Source organism: Cupressus sempervirens, chromosome 8, assembly GCF_028749045.1.
Source record: "Cupressus sempervirens isolate cs-2001-9-10 chromosome 8, ASM2874904v1, whole genome shotgun sequence".
NCBI lineage: Eukaryota > Viridiplantae > Streptophyta > Pinopsida > Cupressales > Cupressaceae > Cupressus > Cupressus sempervirens.
The window spans coordinates 523,398,138-523,415,316 of NC_143125.1; the positions used below are offsets into that span (position 1 = coordinate 523,398,138).

The 17,179-nt window shown below is 36.0% G+C and overlaps 1 protein-coding gene across 3 annotated transcripts in view; it reads left to right on the forward strand.

Moving 5' to 3' along the window:
• The first annotated feature begins 512 nt into the window (after window positions 1-512).
• The window catches only part of LOC149543496 (protein RRC1-like), a 107,584-nt gene continuing 90,917 nt past the window's right edge, over window positions 513-17,179 (forward strand). For 2 of the 3 annotated variants that reach the window (XM_089798297.1, XM_089798298.1), the window contains exon 1: window positions 546-857. The gene's annotated coding sequence lies outside the window, so the exon portion shown is untranslated. Of the gene's footprint in view, window positions 858-17,179 lie in introns of all 3 variants that reach the window. The other variant, XM_089798296.1, reaches the window with a different exon arrangement.

Here is a 17,179-nt window from a genome sequence, read left to right on the forward strand (position 1 = left end):
ATTGGAATAGGTCATTTCCATTCCCATTCCGATTTTCCATTATATATATATATATATATATTTTTTTTTTTAAAAAAAAAAATTTTTAATTTTAAAATTTTTTTTAATTTTTAAAAAATTTTTTAAAATTTTTTTAAATTTTTTTATAATTGTATTTTTTTGATTTTTTTTTTTGAATTTTTTTTTTAACTTTTACTTTTTGAAATTTTTTTGTTAATTTTTTTTTTAATAACATTTTTTAAAATTATATCTATTTGTTTAAAAAAATGAAAATGAAAAATGAATTAACTAAAAAAATAATAAATTAAAAAAAATTAAGAAAAATATTTTTAAAAATAAAAAACTTAACCTTATTCCTATTTTATTTTTGTACAACCAAACAACAGATTAACATATTCCAATCGAATTCCAAGTGCACCAAACATGATTATAATTGCCTATTTCTATTCCCATTCCATTTTTCTATTCTAATTTTCTATTCCTATGCCAGCAACCAAACGGGGCCTAGAGGCCTAAGAGGAGGGCGTGGACAAACTGGAAATCCTAACGAAAGGCGTGGAGAGCAATGGTTTTACCATCTAGGGTTCATTCCACCGAGTAAAAGACATTCACATTCCCCCTTAGCATCTGTTCACAGGTTGAGGTATAAAAACATTCAATACTGGATGGACAACGCCCTCTTATTTTTCTCGCTTACCTCCGAAGAGCTGGCTAACACTACTTGAGTGCAGCCCTCGTTTGCGGTAAACCAAATGGTTTGCCCGGTCTAGTCTGTGGCCTAAATCATTTACTTGTTTTCGTGCTTTGGCAATCGAGGGCATCGTTTATATTTATAGCCATTTGGCAACATCGCACTGGTAAGTATCCATGCTCTGGAAATAGTTTTCTACTTCTCAATTGCTCGACTGACTGTTTAATATCTAAAATTTCAAAGTTTAATCTTTTATCCCGTTAAGGTTTCGAAATTCTTCTACAATGCCCCAATGGAATCATGCTGGAACAGATGCCTTCAAGAAATGATTAAATCTTCAATTTGACACGAATGCTTTCACAGTTCAATATATTTGAGGTCGCGGACTGTCTGGAATAGTTAATTGGAATGCTATCTTCGTACCGTTGATGTTACATTTCTTTAACTAAACGAGGTTGTTATAGTTACAGTAGTTGTCTTTAGATTTAATAATCTATAAACATGGAGAGACAGGGCTGTGAAATCTTTATAATACTTATAATTTACGTCAATGCACACACTGGCTCTTAATTGCGGGGTGTTACACTCATGAAATTAGGGTTTCCAGTTGGTATATGCTTGGGAAGTTTTATTTCAAGTGTAACATGTGACGATGGAAGCCAATGTCAAAATTATTGCTGTTTCTTTTATCTGAAAACAAGTGAGGGAGTTCATTCCAAACGCTAGACAAAAGCTTCAATAGCTCTACACCATGGAGGAATCAAGCTTTTAGACTGAATTATAAACCTTTTCTGTACTCTAAATAACTATATTTTTCTGCTGTGACAGGGAAGGTCATGGAACGAATTGAAAGTAGTTGTAATCATTTACCGTGTAATTCTAAACTAGTTCTAAAATTGCTTATTAAATATATTCGCTTGTGTGAGATAGTTTGGATTAATGGCTCTGGTTTCTTTTTCTGGTTCTTTGCGAGTGAAGAAAATGTTTCCGTTCATAGCAAGTATGTCTACTCAGCATGCTTGTCTCTGCATTTTTTTAAAATAAAGTCCTTTGTCATTTTAAAAGGGTCTAAAAGTGTCAATTTTGCTTGTTAATTCTCAAAGTCACTTCTTTGACGTTCAAGTTTTTTTTAATAATCATTTGTAAGCTGCAGCCTACAATCTGTGAGCAGACCTCGTGTTAAAGTCTGCAATTTAATTTCCAGAGGATCTTGTTTTTGGTTTTAGATTCTGTTCTTATATTAATTTTATATTTAATTATAATCTATGTTCTTTGGGTGGGCCTCATTTTGGAAGTTTTCTTTGCTGTTTGGCCTTTTTGTCAGTTGAGAAAATAGTACCTTTATCATAAGGGAAGCATGTGTGGTTAACATCCTCCTCTATATGCTTTTTTATTATGACAAAATCATTTCTCATTTTTGAATGGCTGTGAAAGTGTAAATTTCACTTCACTTGGTCCTCAAGATTTGAATAATAATCTGTTAATCATAATTTACCGTCTTTGAATTTACAGACTCTATGCTCAATTGTGGTGTTTCCTCTTTGAGTAACCCTAATTTTGGAAATATATGTGATTTCTTTGATGCCTGGTTCTTTTGTGCACAAGAAAATATAATCTTTTCTGGCAAGCATATGCGGTAAATGTGTTCTTTATTGTGTTTTTATGATTAGGATGAAATTATTTCTCATTTTAGAAGGGTCTTAAATTTATAAATTTCAGGTTAATTCTTGAAGTCACCTCTCTCTTGGGACCTGGTGTTACATTTACATTTTTTTGGTTGTCACTTATTCAAAATTTTGGAAAATTAATAATATTTTACATATTACATTTGATTCCATCTTTGATGATAGATTAGTGGAAGTCATGATGCTTAGCATTGAAATTTAAAAGGACTGATCCTGTATGTAATGGGCAGCCTCTCCCCATGACTCCAAGATTGATGGCGTACCCTGTGCCGGTGATATTTGTTGTGAAGCCAAAACATTATTTGTGTCTTCCAAGGAGGAAAACATGGGCTACATTCTAGGGCATAGTTATATATATATGAATTTTTCGATATGTTTTAATGACTTATAAGGTTAGAGCTAGAGTTTCTGTAAACTTGATTAAATGTTAAAGAAATGTACAGTAGACAGTCCAGAAAATCAATATGCAGATTAAATGCAGCAGGATATATATATACAGATCTGAAATGAACTTTAACAATCTTTGGCTGATTATAAATGTGTACATTCAAATCCTTTGCGACTGGCAGCTACCTTGAACAGTATAAATATTTGTTGTCACAGTGCTGGGCGGATGTTAGGCTGACGGGGGGCCCATGCAAACCTGTAGTAATTCCTGTGAGTGTGACCGGTTGGCAAGGATACTAGTTTCATAAACAGCTTGCTGGATATTAGGGCAAAGTTCCTTTTATAGCCACAAACTGGAGTCAACATGGGTGGTTGGTCCCTCAAAGCAGATGGTAGACTCCCACCACTGTGTTCTCTGGTCGCTGATAAACATTAATAATGCAAAGTAGGGCTTCTGCACTTTTCCAAGTCCTTCCAATGTTTGACTCTGATCTGCTAACAGGGTGCACTCAGATCTGGAATGCACTTCGACCTGAAAAATGCATCCAAACTTTTGTAATAGATTTACCCGGGATAAACTGGACAAGTCAGATGCTGAATGCAGTTTTCTTGAAGCTGATTATAAATTGTAACTAACAGAAAGTTAAGAGATTAGTTAAGACTGCAGATCAGGTTCTTTGAGTTGACCTGTGTAGGTAGCTCTGTTAAGAGATTATTTAAGACTGCAGATCAGGTTCTTTGAGTTGACCTGAGTAGGCAGCTTGTGTTTTCATCCCAACTTTCCAGCTTGACCAGAGAAACTAAAAAATTATACTGAATCTCCATAATGGTGGTACCTCAACAATCAAACTGAAGTATATAGCTGTTTGGAGTATGGTGCTAGGATCCAAATAGTTGACCTGCAATTTGAACTTATATTATATTATATATATTTTTAAAACACAGGTTAGGTCGAAACTAGGCATCAGTTATAAATTTCAATTATTCTATTTTATTTTCATTTTTACAATGGTGTTAAAAACACCTTTTATGTGTGACGGTCAACAAGTTACTGTACATGACAGTCCTTCCTCCCTAAATTCCTTGCCCTCAAGCAATTTCAAACTTGGGTGCTCAAAAATCATCATTCCTGCTCACACTACATCCTTGTTAAATATGAGTTTTATGCCACTATAACATGCAGAATTAAATACTTACTATTTTGAGATGCAACACCAAATCTCCAACTCTCCCTTGAATAAGGACTCTTATATGCTAAACAATGTATATGGATTGTATGATTAAATGAGACAATCCCTAGGTTCTTTCTTACTATGGACTTTCACCCAGGTGTGATATGTTAGGTATTGCAAAGGGATTTACATTGTCCATGCAATAAATTTCTTCTACTTCAACCACTTCCAATGAAATAAATTGCAAAGGGATAAGGATTTAGAAGTTTATTATACTCTTGGAAGGCAAGAGATAATGAATGCCTTCATGACTGTACTGGACTTAGTTTATCCATCGACGTCAACCAAATAGTGTGATCTCCTAAGGTAGATGTTAGATGCTCAAACTATCACCACTCCATTAACACCATCCACTGATGCATATTAATGTACAAGGAATAATTGAAGTAAAGCTCATAAATATGCAATTAGACCATGTAAGAAAAACTTACAATCAACAAGCAGCGAGTGTTTTGGTCTAAATGAGCTCACTAAAGATGCAACACTCCAAAGCAACACAAGTAATCCACCATGAAGACCAAAATTGCATTAACAATTGCTTGGATAGCATTATGGCAACAAGTTCTCCAAGTCTCTCCCCTACTCGATTCAACCTCTAATCTAATCAGTTATAAATGGTAAGGCCTTGACCTTTTATAGTTGTTCAATTACAATGAATGGCCAAGAATTTTTCAAGAACAAGGGCCATGATGATGCCAACACAGACCTAGCATACCTAATTGCTATAAGTATTAAATGTCTTGCCAATTACAATTGGGCACCAAATTAAGGGCCAATAAAAATGTTACAATACTTTAGACAGCCAACGAGAAAATAGGTTAGGTAGTGACATGATGTGGACACCACATGTACACTTGGCATGATCTAATTGATTGTGCTTGAACACTAGCAATTGAAGCCTTCTGATTGGTTGAAGATGAATGGGCACCACCTTAGCATGCTCATCTTGACTTGACCTATTTCTTGGTGGTGAGAAGATATCTATTGACACTCCACATTATCAAGCTTTCAATTGATTGTGATAGCCCAAGTTGTTTCATCTTCATGATTTTTTTCTACGTTTTGGAAATCTTCTCTTTGTTTGCATTTGCTTGTTCTTTGAAACTTTATTTTTTGGCCTTGACCTTCCGAAAGTTTCAAGTAATTGGATTATTCTACTTGATCCAATTGAACTTGGATTCCGTTCCTTGTTCTTTTATTCCATCTTGAACTTGCATCTTCCCCTTGCCCTTAATCTTGAGCACCCTTCTTATTTGCCCTCCTTGATGGATGGTTGGCCATTTGTGAATTCTTGCTTGAAGTGTTTGAGCTTGACCTTACCACCATCCTTTGTCCTCCAAGTATCTCCCTACTCCATAATCACCTTGCTTAATCATAATCAGCTATGAAACCCCCTATAAATTTTGCATTTTTGCTTTTAAATTTTAAAATCAACTAATTGAAATTAACTTGAAAGTCTCTATTTTAAGCCTGATTTTCAATCATTATAACATATAAGTGCTCGGAAAAGACCAATTTTGAGGGGACAAACTGCATTTTGAACTTATATTTTGAATCAAGGGGGCAGTGGAAGTGTGAGATGTGCTGGACACAAGCTGTCCAAGGCTCAGTCAGATTCTGACCAGTCTTAGGACAGGGTGTTAGGGCAATTCACTAAAAAGAATGTTCAAGCCTCTTCCTTTCAAAGTAAGCCTTTTTATCTTTGCTTTCATTTTTAAAATTTGAATTCTTCTTTTGGTTGGGATGAAAGAGTTCTGATTGCGATTTCAACTTGGAGTTTGAGATCTGATTATGAAGTTCTGCCAATCTCATTTCTCATTAACTTACTTCATTTCTCCTTATGGATGACTTCATTAGGCCTTTTCAAACTGATTCTAAGGCTATTTATCTTCATGCTCCCATGGTTTCTCAAAGTAAGGGGAGGTGTAAATCTTAAATCACCTTGGCTGCTGTATCCAAGGTCAAGTTGGAATTCAACCTGGAATTCGACCTGCCCTTGGAGAGTCCTGTCAAATAGTCATGGACGCATGTCCAAGTATCTTCACTTACCTTTCGTCTTGCTTTAGACTTTGCCTTCATTTATGCTTTTGCCTTTTGTTTTGCCACTTGAAATTGTCTCCATGCTTGTAAATTGATTCAATCAAGGCTGAATTGTGGTTTGAACATAGAAACCACTCCTTGGAAATTTTGTCTTGAAAGTTTGATTTTATACCTTTGGATGAAGAAATGGACCATCATTCAATTCGAGACAAGTCATGTTGCCCTAAAAATGCTTAACCTTGATCTATAAATCGTTGAGGAACCAAGAAATGCCCTTCATTCATGAATGAAATTTTGGTCAGGACAAGGTTGGGTCATACCTGACCTACTTTTTGGACACAAGTCCAAGTTATCCCTCTTTAAATTTTTCCTCCTTGCATCTCAAATTAACTTGACTGTACTTTTCCTCTTGAAATTTTTCCTCCTTGCATCTCAAATTAACTTGACTTTACTTTACCTTCTTTGTCACTTCTTCAAATTCAAGATACTTTGCTTTCAACTCCATCTTTTGATTGTAATATGATAAGTTTGGAATTGGTTTCACTTTGAGTTTGGATCTAATCACAATTTCCCTTCTTTCATAGTTTGATCTTCTTATTTGCCCAAATAAGTTTAATTAGGAGGGAAAACAATTTTTGCACCTTGGATTCCCTATTTTTTTAATGCAAGAATACCTAGGAAATGAGAATCTTGCAAACCGATTAGGGTGGAAATCAGGGGATTCTTGGACCAACCTATCCAAGGGATGGTCAAAATTTGACCAGCCTTTGGACAACCTTGTCCAAGGCATGGTCGGAATCTGACCTACCTTTGGACAACATTCCAAGGTTTGTTCTTTGTCTCGTCTCTTCGATAACAACTCCTTTATTTCCACCTCACTTGCTTTCATTCCTCCCTTTTCTTGCAATATGATAAGTTTAGTACTGATTTCATTTTGGGTTTCGGTCTAGTTTTGACTTTACCACTTCATCCTAAATCACTCTTCATGTTCACCTTGAAAACCCTACATCTCCATCTGCTAAATTTGGAAAGGGTTGTTGTGTTTTAAAACCTTCACTTTTTCACGCCATAATCCAATAGATTTGGAGTTTTGTCAAGACTAAAGGGTAGAGATTTGTCATTTATTAGATAAGTTTGTCCAAAGTCAAGTCGGAATTAAACCCGCCCTTGGACAAACTTGTCAAACTAACCCTAAGTCTCACTTCTTCATTTTTAATGCCATTTATCGAATGCTATTCCCATTTGTTGATACGAGTTTTATTCAACTACAACATACATAATCAAACACTTAATGTGTCGAAGTGAAACACTAAATACTCAATCCTCTCTTCAATAAGGTCACTTCTCATGCTAAGCTTGCAAAGTAAGATCATGAAATGACTTCAAGGTTCCTTCAATTGTGGATACTTGTTTAAATAATGTGATTTGCTGGTAATCACTTAGGGGACTCACACTTTTCATTCAATGGATATCAATTGCTTCTATAGATTTGACTTCACAATGCGCAATGAAAGTATGGCCTATTGATTTTCAGTTCTTGAACTCTTATAACTTGAACTTAACTATGAATGCAAGGAAGTTTGGATGAACTTGTCCTTACAAGATTTGCAATCTTGTCAGCAACTCCCCACCTAGTGCAATCTTCTAAGGTATCAAATGATTTCCAAATCAGTATCTCCTCTTAAATTCCATTGTTGGATGCAAACTAAAGATTAGATATAAATTGAAGTTATGTACAATCACTAGCTCAGTGCACAAGGCACTCCTACCATCAAGAGGAGGCTAGTGACATAGTTTATATTCAAGTCAAGCAAGTAAACATCCACAATCTCTTTAATTTAACTAGGCTACTTCCAAACAACATGTAATGAAATCTACTCCAATTGAAGATTGAAGAAACCATGCAACACTTCAAAGCAACATTAAGTGATTCACCATGAAGACCAACAATTAATCATCAATCACTTTAATAGTATTGTAGCAACAATTTGATCAAGTTCCCTCCCTTAGCTAGTGTACGTTGACTTCTAGCTCTCTAATCTAATGCCTCTACAATCTAACTCTCTAACCCCTTACAAGTGGGATGGCCTTGGCCTTTTCAATTACAATGAAGGGCTAAGAACAATTCAAGTTCAAGGGTCAAGATTAATCCCTATAAACCCTAATTAGTGTTGCCCTAATATCAACAAATTACATGAAGGCACCATTGTATGGGCCAATAAGAAAAATTACTATGTTTTGAGAGCCGATGAGAAAATTGTGCACTTGGCACAATATGATTGAACACGCTTGCAACTAGAATTTCCTAATTGGTAGAAGACAACTAGGTGCCACCTCAATCTTTATTGTAGACTTGATCATTCTTTTGATGAAGAGAAAAGATCCCTTGATACTCAACATCGCTAAGCCTTCGATAGTGATGGCATATTCCCAAATTGCTTCATCTTCTTAAATCTTCTTCATCTTTTACTCCTGGAAATTTTCTCATTGCAATGCCTTGAATCACTTGCATCTTTGTCAACTCTTCATGTTGCTGGATCCTTTTAAGATGAACTTAAATTCAAGTTGACGAAAATTTATTCCCATTGTAAATTTTGATTTCTTTAATTCTATCCTGATCTTGATTTGAATTTGTACTTTGACTTTGACGTTGAATTTCCTTATCACTTGAAGTCTTGAAGCAGCCCTTTCTTGAGTTTGAGCTTGAAGCATCCACTTGAAATCCTGAAGCCTTGAACATCTCCTTGTCTTCTAGCTCTTCCTCCTTTAAAATTCACCTTGCAAAATAAAGGAGGAAAATGAATTAAGATTATGAAATGACGAGAAGAAATAAAACGAAGAAAAGCTTAGAATTTTCATAAATTAAAATTTCTCTTAGATTCCACTTTTTTCTAATTGCAATCATGAATTGTCTGCAATTTGAGATCAAACTTTTCTTTCCTTGCAAATTTCCCCAAATTTTGTTTTCACTGGTGAAATGATTTTGATCTTGTAATCTGAAATGAATTCTTGTTAAAAATCTGGGAAGTAAACTAGTTTTTTGATGCATGACATGCTCAGATTCCATTTTTTCCATCCTCCTTGTCTCTAATTTTGATATAAATATCTGCTCTTATGTGCAAAATCACTGCCCTGTTGTCTCTCAAAATGAACCTCACAAATCTTTGCTATTCAATGAGGATGAATTCTCTGTTAGTCAAGGACTAGCTTGTTGCCTTGTATGGTGATTTTACAACTTTGGAATGTAAAGAATATTGCTGCTCTTAGATTCAGTTCGCTATCTACCGGCAGAGATGAATTTGTTTGGTTTTTGATTGTTAAGTGAATTGAAGTAATCCTCTTTATACAGGGGTTTGAAGAGGTGAAGGCATGCTTACCCCAAGGCAGGCCAACTTGGCCTAGAGAGCTAATAGAATTGCTATAACTTTAATGTAATTTGTTTTCATCTCCTTTTGGCCGACCGTGATGGAAGGATCAATGTTTTAAATATTTATTTTTTGCTCAAATGAAAATCGCTACCCCTTATGCTATGGCCGTTCTTCAAAGTAGAGGTCAGAATCTGGGTGATTGGGAGGATAAGTAATCCTCATGCGAAGGCAAAATCCACCCTCCATTGAGAATTTTCTCTTTTTGCTAACTTCAGATCTGTCCCTCCATTTATCCAAATTGAAACTTATCTTAACTTTCTTCCTCATTTCCCTTTATCTCTTCACATTTGGGCCTCAAAGGTCTCAATCAAACTCCATCACCTTCAAAGGCTTTGCCTCCATACACTTGAGAATTATTGCAAGGAGATGGGCAGGAATTTGACAGTAGGAGAGAATTCCAATCCTTTGGTGGAAATAAGGTATCGTTGAGAATTTGAGACAACTTGAAGCCACTTCAAACTCTTTCATTGTTTTCTTCTAAGTTCATATTTAGTCTTCATTTGAGATGAGGCCAGGAAAATTCTTGGTTTAATAAGTGCAGAATTTGAGCCCTTTCTAGGATTAAGAATCCTAAGTGGGCAGCAGATTCTATCATCCCTCTAGATTTTTTTTTTTTTTTTTTGCACTTAATGGCTTGATTGTCTCAAAATTTAGCCCGAAACTTTCCTTAATTGTTTTCTCGTGGTCTTGGGTGAACCTGCACTTGTAATCCACCTTTCCATCTTCTTCACTTTTTTATTTCTCCACCACCAATGATGGGTGGAAATCAGACCATGCAAAGGTTAGAATTCTCTTAGGTTTGATTGTCTTAAAGTTTAGCGTGAAACTTTCCTTAATTGTTCTCTCTTGGTCTTGGTTGAACCTGCACTTGTAATCCACCTTCCATCTTCTTCACTTTTGTATTTCTCCAACACCAATGATGGGTGGAAATCAGACCATGCAAAGGATAGAATCCTCTTTGGGTGGCGGAATCCACCACCCTTTGAGGATTTTTTCTCACTTAACTCAAATTTCCACCATTGTACATTGCCTTGAAAACTTTGTTCAAACACTTCAACTCACTCATTTACCCAATTGGTTTGTATTGTGGGGGAAGATGATCATGTCTAGATCTTTAGATGCTAGGTGGAAATAAGGGGACGAGAGGATTTTGTCTTCTTGTTGGGCGGAAATCCCACAAGATGAGGATAAAATCTTGGGTAGGAGGCAGGTTCTGCTCCTATACAAGGATTGTAACGTCTTTTACTTTATCAAAATTTTCTTAACTTTCCCCAACTCATTAACAAACATCAAGATTTGGCCCCCTTAATCCTTCAACTCGTATCAAGTCATCAAAAACCTTAAGTTTGGGAGGGCGGAAATCATAGTATTGAGAAGATAAAATGGTAAGGGTTGGATTCCATCCCCACTTGAGGATTTTGTCATTGCTTCACCTTAGAACTTTACCTAAACTCCACTGAATTTCTCCCATTTTCAATTGATTTCCTTCTTCAACATAGGTTATGGTATTGAGTTGATGCTTATCCTTTCTAAGTCTTGGCAGAAAATCGTGGGGGGAAGAGGAATTTTCCTTTGGGGTAGTTAGATTTCCCCCTGCCTTAAGGATTTTTTTCTCTTTGCAACATGTTTTACATAGACAATTTTTCAGCTTAGGAGTTGGGAGATCTTATACTTTTAGTTATATTTATTTAAATATTGTTGGGATGTTTGAGATTGGTTTCTCTTTCATAGGAGCTATAATAAAGTTCAAGATTTTGGGGGTTCTAAAAAATTCTAGACTTAGCCAAATATGAGGAGGCAACTCACATTCAACAACGTTACCTCCCACAACCTGTCTAGACTTTCTAAGATCAAATTAAAGCTGGAATAAGGATTTTCAAAAGGTTTTGATTCATTTCGTCACGAATCACTTGGTTTCAACTTCACCTCCTTGACTAACTTAGCCTAATTTTTGTGCATGTCCTTGACTGACTTGATTTCCTGGAAAGCCAAATTTGCTCAAACAAACACTCAGACTTGGAGACTTGAAAATGCTACCAACTGAGACCACCTAAGACAACTACTCTAAAATTTCAAAATTTCATGCCTTTTATGTCCAAACATCATCTTTTGGCAACCATCTTCCTCATGTGGCAAGTCATATTTGAGAGGGTTAAGTGGCAAGGTTGAACATTAAATTTAACATTTAAGAATTAAGTTCTTAATACTTAAAATTCTTTGATGTATATTGTTAGTGTGAATGAGAGTGGTTTTAAGTCTCTTGGATTTATAATGGAGATTGTAGATTTTGGGAGATCTTAAAAGTTTCTTGGCAATGAAATCTCTGAAATCATGACACTTCCATCAGGTTTTTATTCATAGGTTAGAGCTTCATCCTTTTATACTTTGGCCCATTCATTTCATCACAAATCACATGATTTCAATTCTACATCCTTGACCAACTTAGCCCAACTCTCACTCATATACCTAACTTATTTGAACCCCTAGTGAGGTGAAGTTGCTCAAATTCATCCCTTAGACTCGGGGATTTGGAAATTGCCATTGAACTAAGACTACTTGGGACAACAACACCATTGCCAAGTGAAATGACGGGTTCCCCATTCGCAATGAGACGGTGGTGTTAAAACCTTATAACATCATTAATTGTAAGATTCTTAATTTCAGAATTATCTAGAATCACCCCCCATTTCTTTGCTTTTTTTCTCTTTTACATCCACAATTGCCTCAAGCTTCAAAATCAGTTTTTGTTAATTGTCAACTAAGGGCAGCTCTAATAGAGGAGTGACTTGGTGTCCAAGGGGCTTTTGAAATTAAGGCACATGATTTTTTTAGATTCTTCTGTTTACTATATGGTTACAACTCATATTTGATCTTTCCGATCGTCCTTATAATTTTGTAGAGTCCATAAAATCGTGTTTTCAACCTCTCAACATCATTTTCTTCTAGGAAAATTGCCTTTATGGCTGCGACCTCAAAGAGTACCTTGACTGCCACTCCCAAAGCCTTTTCAATTTGCATGTTTTGTTGGGTTTGGGATTGTTGCACTCTTTTGACTGCTTTCTTGATGACTAATCTTTGTTGAATCAAATTTCTACCCTCTAGTACTCGACTAATTGGAACAATCACATCCATGAGCAAAATGACATCCGAACCATAGAGTGCTTTGAAAAGAGTGACTAGTTGTAGGCCTACTCCCTTAGGTAGGCCGTGCTATTTTCTCTCTTGTAACATAGTTCCTCAAGCATTTTTCTATCCATATGCTTACAATTTCTATTTGGCCATTGGTTTGAGGATGATAGCGAGTACTTGAGGTCATTTCCAGACTTGATAATCAGAAGAGTTCTTACCAGAATAAGTCAATAAATTTGATTTTCTTGTTGCTACAGTGTTCCTTGCTAGGCCATGGAGTCCAAAAGTCTCTCTATAGAATATATTAGCCACTTTCAAAGACTTTTGTTTTAAAGATATAGCATATACATAGGCTTATATAGTGAGTCTATTACTAACCATACTAATACAATCCTTACCTTGCACCTCTGGGAGTCTTGTGATGAAATCCATAGAGGTCTTCCATTTTTGATTTTGAGTTGGTAGGGGCTACAACAAACCAAATTAGAATAATTTTTTTTTTGGCAACTAAATACTCCATTACATGCCTCAAGACACATCACTTTTGAGACCTTTCCATTTGAAAGTCTTCCTTACCTGCTTGTATGTCTTCTACTAACTTGGATGACTGAAAAGGGCGTGTCATGTCACACTCTAAAACTTTCCCCTTCACCTTTGATTCTGGTACAAGATACATTGTGCCCTTATAAAGAAGTAGCTCCTCAACCACTTTGTATCTATCATCTTGTAATTTCTCATCCAAAATTTCTGTAGCGGTTGTGTTGTCATATTTAACAATTATAGAATTTTTTCAATCAGCAATATCGATCTTAAAGCAGAAATAAGGTTTCCTAAAGAGTGCATTAGCCATCACATTGTTCTTCCTCTTTAAGATAATTAATGTCAAAATTATAGAATCGTAGCTTACCCATTTTTTCAACCTATCATTCCAATTCTATTGAATAAGGAAGAATTCTAAGCTATTATGATCTATTTTTCCACAAACTTTCCGGGAAACTAGTATTGCTTGAATAATCTAGTAGTGCATTCATGATGGTTAACATGTTGTTGTAATAAAGGGGGGAAGTCCTTTCCACCTCCTTGAACTTCAGACTCTCAGAATGGAGTGAAAACTTTAGAATGACCGAAGCAGAGCATGAACTCATTACCTCTTTGAGTTTGTCAAAAACTTTATGCCAATGTGCTCCAAGAGCAAGTCCCCTTCTTTATTAGTTCTTTCAATGCGACTACATCATAGGTGACATGGGTGTCCAATCCCTCAAAACTCCAGTCACCACACCTCAATGTGGGGCCTCAAAAGATCCAAATCAGCAATACCTTGGTGTTGCTCATTAAGTGCACTTTTACAGATGCTAGACAAACTTTACCACTGGGTTATTTGGTCATTTATAAACCCTAATAAGGCAAGATATGGTTTTTGTGGTTTACAGGTCCTTTTGACTATGATCTACTAACTGGTTGAATGTCGGCTTGGAATATGCAATGACTAAAAAATGGTATATCAGACTTGCAGTGGATAAAATAGTTCAAAATGTCATCATCAAAAACTTATCGCCAAGGGCAGAAAAAGATATTGGCAAATATTGGAGATAAGTCGGGAATTTCTTGGGATAATTATCGGGAACTTAACAAATTGCTTAGATTTAATTGGAAATGCATTTTTGTTTGCAAAATTCAATAAGGAGATGCAAATAGGATACAAAATCGCATCCTCCAGTGGAATGCTTATGAGTAAACAAAATAAATAAGCTAATCTAGGTATATATAAATGCAAATAGGATACAAAATCATATTCTTATTTGGAATGCCGATGATGTGTAGCCATACTTTGATAGTCTAAACTCTACAACAAACTGAAAATAGCAAATTGTCTTTGCAACTATAAATGCAAATAGGATACAAAATCACATCCTCATTTGGAATGCCGATGACTTGTAGCCATACTTGGATAGTCTAAACTCTAAAGCAAACTAAAAATAACAAATTGTCTTTGCAAAACTATAAGCAAATACAAGTGTCAAGGGCAATATCAAAATAGGCCACATCTTCCTCTTCCCCTTCCTAACAACTCTAGTACAAACTACTAGAGAGGGAGGGAGTCTAGCCCTAGAAGTTTGTTGTGATTGTGGCTTTGATTGGACCTCTATCTTGAATGTACATGGTGCTGACTCTGGCATTGCCTCCTCATCATTTGTTGAGTGGACCTTTATTTGGATGTACATGGTGCTACACTGGATGTAAAAACTACTAGAGTGGGAGGGAGTCTAGCCCTAGAAGTTTGTTGTGGTTGTAGCTATTATTGGGCCTCTATCTTGGATGTACATGGTGCTGACAATAGCAATGCCTCCTCCTCATCTGTATCCTCCTCACTCTCAGTGCCTTATCCTCCTTATCAGTGACCTTGAATAAGCTCCAATTACATTTAGAATTGGATGAGGTACATGATTGACATAAGATGTGAAGGGCAAATTTTGTAGATTTGGAACATTTCAACCTCAATTTTGCCACCAAGCATCTGCAAGATAAATATTGAAGAGTTAGAAAGCAAGGTGAAAACATGTTTACTAACTTAGTTTTTATCTACTTATCATGCATGCGAAAGACACCAAAATTCAAATGGGTTTGAGTGTTTCTTCATCTTCTTGCCAATTCTAAGGAGAATAGCTTTCTCATTGCATTATGAAACACATCCATCTTGGCCACAATAAGATCTCTTGTGTCAAACTTAGGTACCATCCTATGCATGCAATCAATGAAGCCCTCCATGACCTCTCTGTTGGGATCCCCATAGGATGGAGAGAGGCAAAAACAAGGGTTGAGGAAGTACCCCACCACATGAAGGGTTGGTGGAGCTGATTATTCCATCTATCAATAATTGCCCATATGGGGTAAAATTTTAGGCTCTCTCCCTATAATTTTTAATAGCCTCTTTGGTCCTATCAATGGCCTCATAAAGATACCGCATTGGGCTTTGATCTCCATCCAAGGGCCTAATCACCTACAATTGAAAAGTAGAAAACGATTATTATTAATCAGAGAGTAGAGTTACATATTAATAATGAAAGACCTTATTATTGAACACCAAAAAATTAAATATTCAACTTTTGAAGTTTCCTAGTCACCTTTACAATTTTTGTTGCACCATCAAAAAAGAGGTTGTCAAAGATGATGTATGCAACACTCTGTCCATCATGTTTCTTTGAATAACTTGAGTGTGGCCATGTTTGACTCACAAACATTTGCTTCAAAGAAGTTAAAGAACTAATAACACTTTGCAAATTTAAGAAAATCTTTGCAAAACTTGTAATAGCGGGTCTAACCAACTCCTTCCCATGGGTGTATTCTCTCATCAAGCAAAAAATCCAAGGGTGATTGTAGAGATATTTTGTTACCTTTCTTGCATCCTCTATAGCTGGCCTCACCCAATCGAATTTTCATATGTCCTCCAAAAGAAGGTCAAGGACATGTGCTGCACAAGGAGACCAAAAAAGTGTGCTATACTTATCTTGTAGGATCCTACCCACCGCCACATGTCACTACATTGTTGGTTATTATTTGCACCACATTAGCAACCCCCACCTCCATCACAACTTGCTCTAACATTAGAGCCAAAGTTTCAACTCTCTTTATCTTGTCTGAGGCGCCCAAGGATTTCAAAAAGACCACTTCATCCTTGCAAGAAATCAAAAAAATGATGATGGTAGGATTTCTTCCATCCATCTATCCATGTGAAAGTATAGTCCAGCCAAATTTTTCCCAATGTAGTTTCTGGTCTTCTACCACATCTTTGGCCCTAGAATAACATTTTTGAGCAACCTACAAGCACAAAAGAAAATTAAGTACACAATTTTGATTAAAAAAACTTACTTTAAACAAATAAGGAGATTGTAAAATTGAATAACATTTAAAAATTAAAACAAGTGAACTAACCTCCCACTCAAGTCTGTTGGAGTAGGTGCCTAGTAGTCCTTTCTCACCACAATAATTCCTGTCACAAAATTCTGCCAATAGGGACTTGATGCAACATTGAATGAGATGTTAAAGAACAAAAAATCGACACATTGAATGTCAACTTGCTGATGCATTTCGCTCTTCCACCCACAACTCGACAATGATGCTTATGCTTCAAAGAGTGTTTTTGTGCACAACAAAAGCTATCTATAGAAGATGTGTGTGGTGGTGGTCTATTAGAACCAATAAAAGTGGAAGCTGAGGGGATAATAGATTTGCAGATGTGTAGGTCATGATGAGAGCCCACTATGCCCTCAAGTGCTTCTTCTTCTTCATTAAGCTTGGTTGGGAGACCTAGTCACAATGCACATTATTATATTATGAAATGGCAATTGTTAAAAAATGATGGTAATTGTAAAATAATAAATGATTCTTAAAAAGTTGATAGTGGGAGATATCTTGCGATTTAGATATGGCTGTCCTCATAGTCAATTTTGTCCTTTCTCTTTGCAACTTTTTCTCTTCTTGGGCAGTGAGCAAGGCATTCATCTCTCTTTATTTCACCTGTGGTAAATTGACAAACCTTGCGTCACACCTTATGATCCCTCCAAAGTGGTATTTCAGATGAGATATGCC